This window comes from Nicotiana attenuata, unplaced genomic scaffold (assembly GCF_001879085.1).
Source record: "Nicotiana attenuata strain UT unplaced genomic scaffold, NIATTr2, whole genome shotgun sequence".
NCBI lineage: Eukaryota > Viridiplantae > Streptophyta > Magnoliopsida > Solanales > Solanaceae > Nicotiana > Nicotiana attenuata.
Genome location: NW_017673947.1, coordinates 76,857 through 87,672, shown reverse-complemented (window position 1 = coordinate 87,672; position 10,816 = coordinate 76,857). Strand labels below are relative to the sequence as shown.

The 10,816-nt window shown below is 36.7% G+C and overlaps 1 pseudogene; it reads left to right on the top strand.

The window, feature by feature from the left end:
• Positions 1 to 10,314, top strand: part of LOC109217685 — a 26,253-nt pseudogene extending 15,939 nt beyond the window's left edge.
• The last annotated feature ends 502 nt before the right edge of the window (positions 10,315 to 10,816 follow it).

Sequence of the window (10,816 nt, the reverse complement as noted above, 5' to 3'; positions counted from 1 at the left end):
CACGGTCGCTCAACTGTCATATTTGGCTTATTTATTTGATTTTAGTACATGTTTTGACCTATGTGCTTTTAACATTGAATTGCTTTTGTTATTATTATTTTAAGAGAATTGCAACGTCGTGAAAACACGTCTCGAATCGCGTCACATAAATGCACCCGCGATTTTTGACACATTTCGACTTCATTGAGATTTGGATCTGGGTCACATAAATGTGCACCCGTATTTAAGAAGGTAAGATTATTAAAAGCGCACCTAAAGCGACTAACGCGTTATTATCTTTGGGGAAGGCCGTGAAATCCGCTAAACGGCCCATCCCGAAGTCTAAGTATTTTAGTATAGCCATTTTTTGAAGGCCCCGCAATTTGTTTGTTTTGTTTAGCGGGGCTCATCTCGTTTTATTATTAAAACGCAAGCCTAAGGCAATCTATGATTTTCTATGTTAATGTCTCCAATAACAAAAGGGAAAGTCCTAATTAATTCGTTATTGGGCTGCAATAAACCAAATGCTGATTCTGTATCAAAGCCACCCATTGGGCCTCTAAGATGAGCCCAACGAAGGACACTTGCACCCATGCTATACTAATATGCCGCTAGTCAAGGCCTTGACCCAAGTCCAAATGTGAAGGACATTAGCACTGGACCTGGGCCCGCGTATCAGACGTCTTGAGGCCCAAATATCCTGGGATAGGCTATAAAGCCTGGATTTTAAATTAAAAACAGGATTATGATTCAATTAAACCAAAACTATTGAAATTACTCTACACTATCTTAATGAAACAACCGATTCACGGAATATACATACTGATTTTAAAAGCATATTAGCATCCATAATTGAACATGTATTACACTAAACTACTGATTTCATGCTTGCATTACTATTGATTTCAAAATTGAACTAATACTAATTATGCTATGCTATTGTTCTGAAACAACTTAACAAATACAGAGTTTCAAATTCCGAAACAGTCCAAATTAATATTCCAACTGTATCTATTACTCATACGACTCAAAACTACTAACTAACATCAATCACATTTATTCAACTAATCATCTATTGGATTGTAAACGACAAACAACTTTCAAATGAGCCTAGATTTGGCAGTATTTTCATTTCAACTTCACTTCATAGCTACATCAAGGTGAGTTCATAAACGTGTACCTGGGATTTGAATTGAAATAGAAAAAGGAGAAGTTAGCAGCAGTAACAACTTCAGCAGCAACTCAGAAACCAATTTAAAACCCCAACAACAGTCAATGAACGAGTAATAACAGCCCAACACAGATTCAGTAGTTCAGAAATGAGTTGAAAAACCAAGCAAACTCAATAAATCAGCCCACAACAGCACCGGATAGCCAGAAATACCCAGGGAATCAATATACACAACGAATAACCCTCAATTGACCCTAATTAACTAACCAACAGTGCTCAAGTGACTCCAAATACTTCCAGATTTCAAACGTCGAACAGAAACAAAGAATTCGAATCATTTTTGGTTTTGAAATGAACTAGAAGACTGAATTAAGGCTGGAATTTGGAAAATAACCTAAGGAAGGCAATGAAACAGTGTTATTTTTGGATATTTTTATTATATTTTTCTGTTTGTTTTTGGTTTTTTTTGAATGCTGAATTTCAAAACTAGATCTGAGAACTAGGGAGAGCTTTTTGGGGGGAAATTTTTGAGCTCCCCAAAAACTCCTTCTTCAAGGCACTATTCATGCCTTTTTATAGGCCAAAGGAGGGGCAACCCTCTCATTTTCTGTTTTTCCTATTAGTCCCTGTTTATTTTTCATTTAGTCCTTTGTTTTCTAAATTGTTACTCAAGTTAGTACTTTATTTTACTGAAATCTAAACTAAAGCCCCTCCCTAGAAGGTTCTAGGTGACTCTAGTATTACCCACAACATTCTTATGCAACTCTAAATGCCTAAACTACCCCTAAACTTTCCTGAAATTATTGACTAGCCTAACTGAGGTTCAACCTGAAATTGGTTAACCTTACTAACTATTTTTAACCCTTCTAATTGGCCATGGTTAATTAACTACCAACCCAGAACCCAATCAGCTATATCCAAACAAGTTTAACAACTTTAAAACATCAATATTACCAAACCATCGATCAAACAAGATTAACCAATCAACCACTAAACTAACATCTAACATAAAATCAATTATTAGAACCTTAACTAATCCCAAACAAATTACAACCAAACGAGCAGATTATTATCATCAGAAGAAAGCAAATACACCGGCATTAACAGGAAATCTAATTAAACTAACAATTGATTGCTTGAACTAATTAGACTGACATTTAACATTTAAACTAACAGAACAAAACAACAATCAAACCAAAATTAAACTAAACTAAAGAAAATCAAATCAGTACTAAAATTAAACAAAAGCAACACTAATCAGAAAATTAAGAGAGGTATTCATTGTCTCAGTCAGAAGAAGAAGAAGGAACATGAAAAGACGAAAAAGAAGACTCACGGCTTGACTCGAACATTCATACCGCTTCTTTGATTCAAAATTTGAGCGGTCTTGGTGATATTTGAAACTTGCCAAGGGTAGATTCTTCACAAGGAGGATGGGGAGACTGTGTGCTACCAATTTGGTAAATTCTAGAGAAATTAGGGTTTCTGGCCAACCTTTGATTAATTATTCGAGACATTCTGGGCAGATTTGAGGGAAATTAGCCAGGGATTTGGATAGGGGAAGGGGAGAGGGACCTAGGGGTGTTAATTTGGGCGAGTTTGGGAAAAGTGTTGTCCTGGCCGGAAAACTTAGATTGAAGATTCAAACCTTATGACCGGGATTTGAGTGAAACTACGTTAGGGGTTGGAAAGAGGAGGGTGAGGGGGTTCTATGGTGTATTTTTGGGTGGGAAAGGAGCATCGCCGCCGGCGGAGGCGATTTTCGGCCGGCGGCTCAAGGTGGCATTACATAGGTCTGATTTGGGGAAATGGAGACGATGATACGGGGGGGGGGGGGGTAGGCTCCGACCGTTTAATATCAAACGATCCTAGGCTTCCTGGCCGTTGGATCAACTTAACCTAGACGGCTAGGATCTACTGGGATTCAATACGGGGTCGTTTCATTACAGCGAAGGATAGGCCGAGTTTGGCGAGATGGGTTTGGGCCAGGGATGATTTTTGGCTGGGTAATTCAATTAAATGGCCCAAATTTGGTTTATTATTAAGACCACCTATTTTAATTGCTTTCTCCTTCTTTTTTATTTATTTTTGTTTTCATTTTGGTATTTTTGGATTTTTCTGATTTTATAAAAATGCAAAAAACTAAAGTAAAGACCTAATATATTTTAAAAGTTAAGCCTAAAATTGTTTAAAATCTATTTCGTGACAAATTCAACAATTAACAATTAAAGATGCAAAAGTAGACTATTTTTGTTATTTTCTTCATATTTTATTCTAAAACCACTTAACCACTAATTGATCCTAAAATATGAAATTAGATCCTAAATGCAAATGTCAAGCTTATTTTTATATTTTCATATGAATAAAAATTCACAAATAAAATGCAAACAATTATTAGAAAATAACACAAAAATTCACAAAAATTGTAAAAATAAAGAAAAAATCCTTTTGTTTGAATTTTTGGGAATAATTCACTTAGGGAAAAAATCACGTGCTCACACAAATGATGATAGTTATAAAGCAGTAATACATAAAGGAAAAACTGTAAATACATAAACAATTAGCAGATAATAAAACAACATAAACAAAATGAAAATCAAATAAAGCAGATAAATAAATAAAAAATACATAAAAACCTCAACCGAATATTCTAAAAAGCCAACAAGATCATAGTATCAGCTCGAACCTGCAACTCCCCAGCAGAGTCACCAAAGCTGTCATGCCCTTTTTTTTACCCACTAACCCCTTTTAAATAATAAAAGCGATTTTTGAAGCTCAAAAGGTTTTCAATTTTAACGCGACAAAAAATTGTGTTTCGAAGGATTTTCAGAGTCGCCACCTGACATTTTGTTTCGGTGTGCCAGGTCACCGTTTTTTTTTAAATAAGAATTTTTCTTCGAAATACATTTGGACTCTAAAACCAGTTTGCACCATAGATTCTAGGTAAGGGGGTTCATTTGACTCGGGGAGAAGGTGTTAGGAATTTCCCGAGTCCCGTGAAGGTCACAGTTGCGCACTTGATCAAATTGGCTCTTAAGAGTACTCAGATTGAGGTGTAAGCACACAAAAGCGAAAATAAACACGAAAGAGGCTTGAGGCTATCCCCTTCTAATAAAAGAAAAATAAGAGAAAAGAAAATAAAGTACTAGAAGAAAATGTACTAAAGCTCTAAGCTATCCTACATTATGCTTCCTCCCGATGCAGCATCGGCCTTCGTTTACATTCACTTCAGGGTATACCCCGAATAATAATATATACAAAATCATCAGGGCATTCACCTGATGAAACCATAATAAACTAAAGGGGGGCGACCTCTTACCTCAAAAATTCGAACAAAATCTTAAAGGTTTGCCTACCCAGATGTTGACGGCCGAAATATGCTCCTAGCGGCTATGGAAGAAAAGTAAAAATAAAATTAACTAAAATGAATGAATGAAAGTCAGTGCATGCTAATTTTTTTTTCTGTTTAAACCCCAAATCTCATGGCCCATAGAGAGGTATACAAAATTTAAACAGTCCAAACATGAAGCACCTAAACAATTCCAGCAAATAATAATTCCAACAGAATGTAAACCGAGAAGAATTGAGAAACAATAGATAAGTATCATGCTATACATATCACATTGAAAATTGACGCAAAAAAAAAGTAAGAGTGGTAAGAATTGAACGTGGGATTGCTTCTATTAAATTAGTAAATCAAGGGGTACAAAGATACGCTCAGACTGACTGTGTGCGAGAACCGGCGACAAAATTGGAACGTGCAATAATAAAAAAAAATGAACAAGACAGCAACAATTGAACCGGGAACCGCGAATTGAACCAATGACGGGAATCATATCGAATCGAATTCCGAATCAGCAAACCCAAAAACCCGAAATTGGACTGAGCAAAATTTTTTTAGTTTTTTTTTAAAAATAGTACAAATATATCTTTAAGCTATAATTCATTTTAGAGGACAAGGCTGCAAATGTTAGGACCTAGAATCCGTCCCCAGAAAGCTACGCCAATAGCCTACACTTTTATCACCACGCCTACTGCCATCTTTGTCTTTCTTTCTTCTTTTTCCCCTTTTCCTAGTAATGATAATCTCCGATCACTCCCAAATATTTTAACCAAAAGGTTTCATCTTTTGTGTATTAAAGAAGAGAAAAACTAGTTTCCTTTCTTTGACCGTGTGTGTGTGCGCTTCGTTCTTGGAAACAAGCGTTAGTACGACGACGAGCAGCATGAGGGAGTGTTGCGTGTTTTCCGGCGAGTTTTTGGTGGAAAGTGGATGGTTTTTGGCAGTTGGGTGGAGGCTGGCTGGTAGGAAACAACTGCTAAGACTTGGAGATTTGGTGGGTGGAGTTGGAGGCTCGTTGACGGGGTGGATCAAGGTTGGGCGTTGGGCGGCAATGAAGGGAGTTTTTCAGCTGATTTGGCGAAGGAGATGGGATGAGGTGGCTGATCTCTTCTTCTTACGGTTCCAAAAGCCTAGGGTATTTTTTTAAGATCAAGCTTATATAGGATCTGAGGGTTAATATGGACCATTGTATTAAATGAAATAAAAGGCTAGGATTGAAGGGAAGTTGGGCTGCTGGGTTAGGGAAGAAGCGGGCTCCGAATTTGGGCATAAAATTTGGCCTGATTAGGCTCAAAATGTTTGTCTTGTGAAATAAAAACAAGAACTAATCAAAAATTTCATTCTTTTCTGTTTACAAAAATAATATTGATAATAAGATATACTAACAAAATACTATTTAATCTTAACTAAGGAGAATAAACTATTAAAATTAAGTTAAATATGCAACTACTACTTTTTTCTTTTTGTATTTTTGAAGATTATACTTAAAACAAAAGAAAGGAGAGATAAGCTAAAATTGAAGCAACGTTAAATTAATATCACTGCAAAAATACTAATGAACTAAATTAAATAAAAATAAGAGAAAATATGAAACTATTTTTTGTGTTTTCAAATTTATGTTGTAAATTTAAATTAAAAGTAAAAGTAGACTAAAATCTTACGAAAAATAAAAATTAAAATAAGTAAATATTTTATAAATACTAACTATAAAAATAGTGCGGGTAAAAAATTACGTGCTTACAAGTTTCTTCGTGATGGTCTTTGAAATATGGCAGAACAGCTAATAGACGAAAGAACTGAGCTCAGACAAGAGATAGACCAATTTGGCTCAATATCCATGACCTGCTGGGTCAATTGAATAAAAAGGTTGAGGCATCTGATGCCCTAAAACCAATTTTTGTGGATAATGGATAGCCTGTGGAGCGGAACAAGGAATTCCAACTACTCGACCACAATACTATTAATGATGCCAAGATTGATGAAGTGTGCAAAAGTGAGGATGTTAAAAGTGAAGCGATTTTAGAGTTGGAGCGCATCAGACCTCATTCTAACCATTGTTTCACATTGTGCATGGTTGATGTCACGAGAATTGATCCATTCGAGCCTATGGAGGAGTCAATGAATGGGGACCAAAGTGCTTATATTCTGAAATTTCAGATGCCAAGGAGACAAAATGACATCCCTCACTTAACGGCCAAGAAGTGCAAGATGCGATACCTATTGTTTGGTTCCTTTATTTTCACACCATTGCCCCAGGAAAGTGACAGAAAAATTGATGCAAAATTGGGGGCGCAATTCATATCCTCAAAGTGGATGAAAAAATGGTGAAAGCGATGGCGTCGTGCCGCGACGTTAAATCAAGCGCTTGTTGGAAGGCAACCGAATTCCATTTTTTTTCTTTTGTTTATTTTTAATTTTATTGTGTTATTTTTTTGTAGTATTATTTTTGTGTTTTGTAGGAGTAGGAGCATGTGGTCAAAGCCAATAGGCATGTGCAAAAGCGAGCAGGTGGTTGAAACTAAGTGTGAGGTACCCGCACAAAGGATCATACCTAGGGGAAGTCTGAGTACCCGTGAGCTGCTAATTCTTTGGCCTTTGGCCTAACAGAGAGTCTCTTTTACCCTCTTATTATTTATAGTGTGCATTACGTGCTTACAATTTTAATTTTATGTCCGGGGTGAGGAGATTTTTTGGGTGATTTTCTATGCTATCTCAGCTTAGTATATTAGTTTTTGATTGCGAAAAAAAAATCGGAAAATTGGAACTTTTCTGGACGATGGATCTCCTAGTCAGTTTTCTTGAGGGATTTAAGTCAAAAGAGAAAGGACAAAAAGATTTTCTTTGTAGGTAGTGCAATAATTCCCCATTGGTTTTTCTTTGTACCACAGTTCTTTTCCAAAGGTTTTGTTTGAACTAGGTGTAGTTATGTGCCATATGTGTGTGAGATTGTGTCTTATTCTGTGCATTGGATTTGATGTCTAGAACTTGCCCCGTGTGTTTGAAAAGCGAAATAGTAGTTTTTTTCAGTCTTGGAAGTGATATAGGCGTTTCTTTGTTCAGCCAGATATATATAGTTTACCCGCCTAATTATTATGTATCGTAGTTAACCCTTTGATCCTGTAATTCTATTTCTTTGGCAACCACATTACAGCCCTTACCCGTTTGTTTGAATTAACCATCTATTTGAACCTTTTCACCTCTCATGAGCACATGAATTTGTTATGAACTTCTTAAAAGTTAAAGTGTGTGGTGGTTGGTTTGGCTTTTGAGTGGAACTAATTAAATAAGGAGAAATGTGCACTATTTTGAAAAAGTAAGAGCCACTTGAATTGAAAAAGGAAAAAAATATAGTTGTATTGTTGTGAATATATTCCTTGATAGTGGCAACTTTTGATATAATTATGCTTAAAGAAATATGGAGTTAATATACATTGATGTGAAGGTGGAGTTATCGTTTGACATAAGTGTGGGGTTTAAAAGGTTAAAGTATGTATTAAAGTTCTTAGGGAGGTGTAGTCACTCTTATATCTAAATGTATCCTAGCCGTCCTGCAGCCTACATTACAACCAAATAAAGTCCTACTTGATCCCAGACTGAATGAGCTCGATTAGTAGAGTAGTACACTACGGGGAAGCCTATAGTGCATCTTTTGTGGCATATGAATGTTATTTCTAAGAGTGAGTTGAGTTCTTTACTGTTCTTAAATTTTATTGTGTGTGAAACCACTCTCTTTTATTGTGTGAGGGCACATGATTCATGAAGGAAAGGTAATGTCATTAACTTCTATGTTAGAGCAAGTGAATGAGTTGTGAATAATACATGGTACTTGTGAGTCAAATCTTGAGTTGAAGATGTTACACTCTCGTGCTTAGTCTATTTTAAAGATTCTTGGTGTGATGAGTTAGGAGAATTATTTAAAAAGGTCATGTCTATATAAAGTGTAGTTTGATTGCTCGAGGACAAGCAATGGTTTAAGTTGTGGGGTGTTGATGGTAGGCTATAATTNCTAGAGACACACACGCTTGGAGAGGCTTCTACTAGTTTTTCTTCTCTTCTCTTCCTTTAGTTTCATAGTTTATTAGTTCTAGAGTTTTGGTGTTGCATGAACGTTGTAGTTTGAAGCTTGAATTGTTCTGACTTTTTCTATCATATTGGTTTATTCATTCAATCTTGCGCTTAATTATTTGATTGCTTGATCACCAATTGAATACTATCTACGAATCTAGGATTGAACTCGGGAGAGGGAATTCTAGATTGCATATATGATTGAGTAGAGCGAGATCTTAAACTCGAGTATCGGGAACGGAGTTACGGTTAGGATAGGAATATACCTAATCGTCTTGCTTGGTTATTATACGTGAATTATAAATGCGTTCTTGTTAATCCTAATTCCATAGGAATATAGACGTTAGGTTAGCTTGAATAGTCAACTTTTACTTCGGTAGAAGGCTATGAGCAATATTAACCCCGTCAATAAATAAACTAGATAAATTAATTAGACAATCTAGGTAGAAAACTCAACGGGATTGTTAGCTAACCTATAGCTCTATAATATTTTCTTCCATTGAATTCATCTTTAAGCTTGTCGTTGTTGTTTTCTTTAATCTCTTAACTTGTTACTTTTGATCAAAGCTAAGGTTCTCAGAGTGATCGAATATCCTACCTGGTTGGCTAATATGGTGCCAGTTCCGAAGAAGGATGGGAAGGTCAGAGTTTGTATCGACTATCAGGACTTAAACAGAGCAAGTCCCAAAGATAATTTCCCGTTACCCAATGTACACATACTGATCGAACGGGGTGTTTTGGAAAATATATAGGCCAAACCCTGGTCTCTGAGCTGCCTACATATCCCTGGTTTTACAGGAATCAGACCATGTGTAGTTCTGGACCCAACGATGAACGAAACTGATGGTGTTGTTATAGGAATGGTCGTGTGTTTCGGAAATAATTTTAGTTAAATATTCATACTTTAGGATTCGCTTGAATAGATTAATTATCTTAGTTTGATTTAGTTGATAGTTAATCATAAGTCCCGGTGGGTACGTTATCTGGACTTACAATCCTATATTACTTGTTGACCATGTATACTTGCGTGTGCGTTTGGGAACAACAGCAAATAAAAATGTTGATTGAGGAGTTGAAGTGCACTTCCCTTGATATGCAGAGAAATGCTACAACTGAACTCTTGTTACTTGCCAAGCATAATATGGATAACCGTATGGTAATTGCAAATTGTGACGCTATCAGCTCGTTGGTTCACCTACTTCACTCAAAAGACATGAAAGTATAGGAATATGCTGTTACTGCACTTCTCAACTTGTCAATTAATGACAACAACAAGTGTGCCATTACAAATGCTGATGCAATCGAACCTCTGATTCATGTCCTCCAGACAGGGAGTGCCGAGGCCAAAGAAAATTCTGCTGCTACTCATTCTAGCCTTTCTGTGATGGAGGAGAACAAGATGAAGATTGGGAGGTCTGGAGCAATCAAACCTCTTGTTGATTTATTGGGAAATGGAACTCCAAGGGGCAAGAAAGACGCAACAACAACTTTACTTATGTTGTCAATACTTCATGAGAACAAGTCTCGTATTATACAGGTTGGTGCTATTTAATATCTCGAAGAGTTGATGGACCCTACTACTGGGATGGTTGACAAGGCCGTTGCAGTTTTGTCCAACCTCGCTACCATTCCCGAGGGACGAGCAGAAATCGGTTAGGAAGGAGGGATTCCTCTTCTCGTTGAGGTTGTTGAGCTGGGTTCCGCAAGGGGTAAAGAGAACGCAGCAGCTGGAAAACTTCATACCCATCACAGTTGAAGACAAAACCAGACTATATGAACCTTCGAAACAATGCATAATTATTAAACTACTGGGAAAACGTATAGGGTACAACTTACTGCGAACCAAGATCCAAAAAACCTGGAACTCATATGAATCCCTAAACTTAATTGACCTGGGCAATGATTACTACCTTATAAATATCTCTTCCACCGACCACTACCTAAGAATCATCAATCACGGACCTTGTTTTATTGGATCACAGTACCTTACGGTCAGGAAATGGAAACCAAAATTTAACCCAAACGCAAACTACATCAATTTTTCCACCATCTGGATATGACTTCAAGAACTAGCCACGGAATACTATGACCTTGAAATACTGAAAAAAATAAGCCAAATGATTGGCGATGTTTTGAAGATTGACAGCTGCACAACCAACACGACTAGTGGACGGTATGCACGGTAATGTATCCTGGCGCCACTAGGGAAACCACTACGAAGAAATGTCATGATTGGAAAATACCTGCACGATATCCAC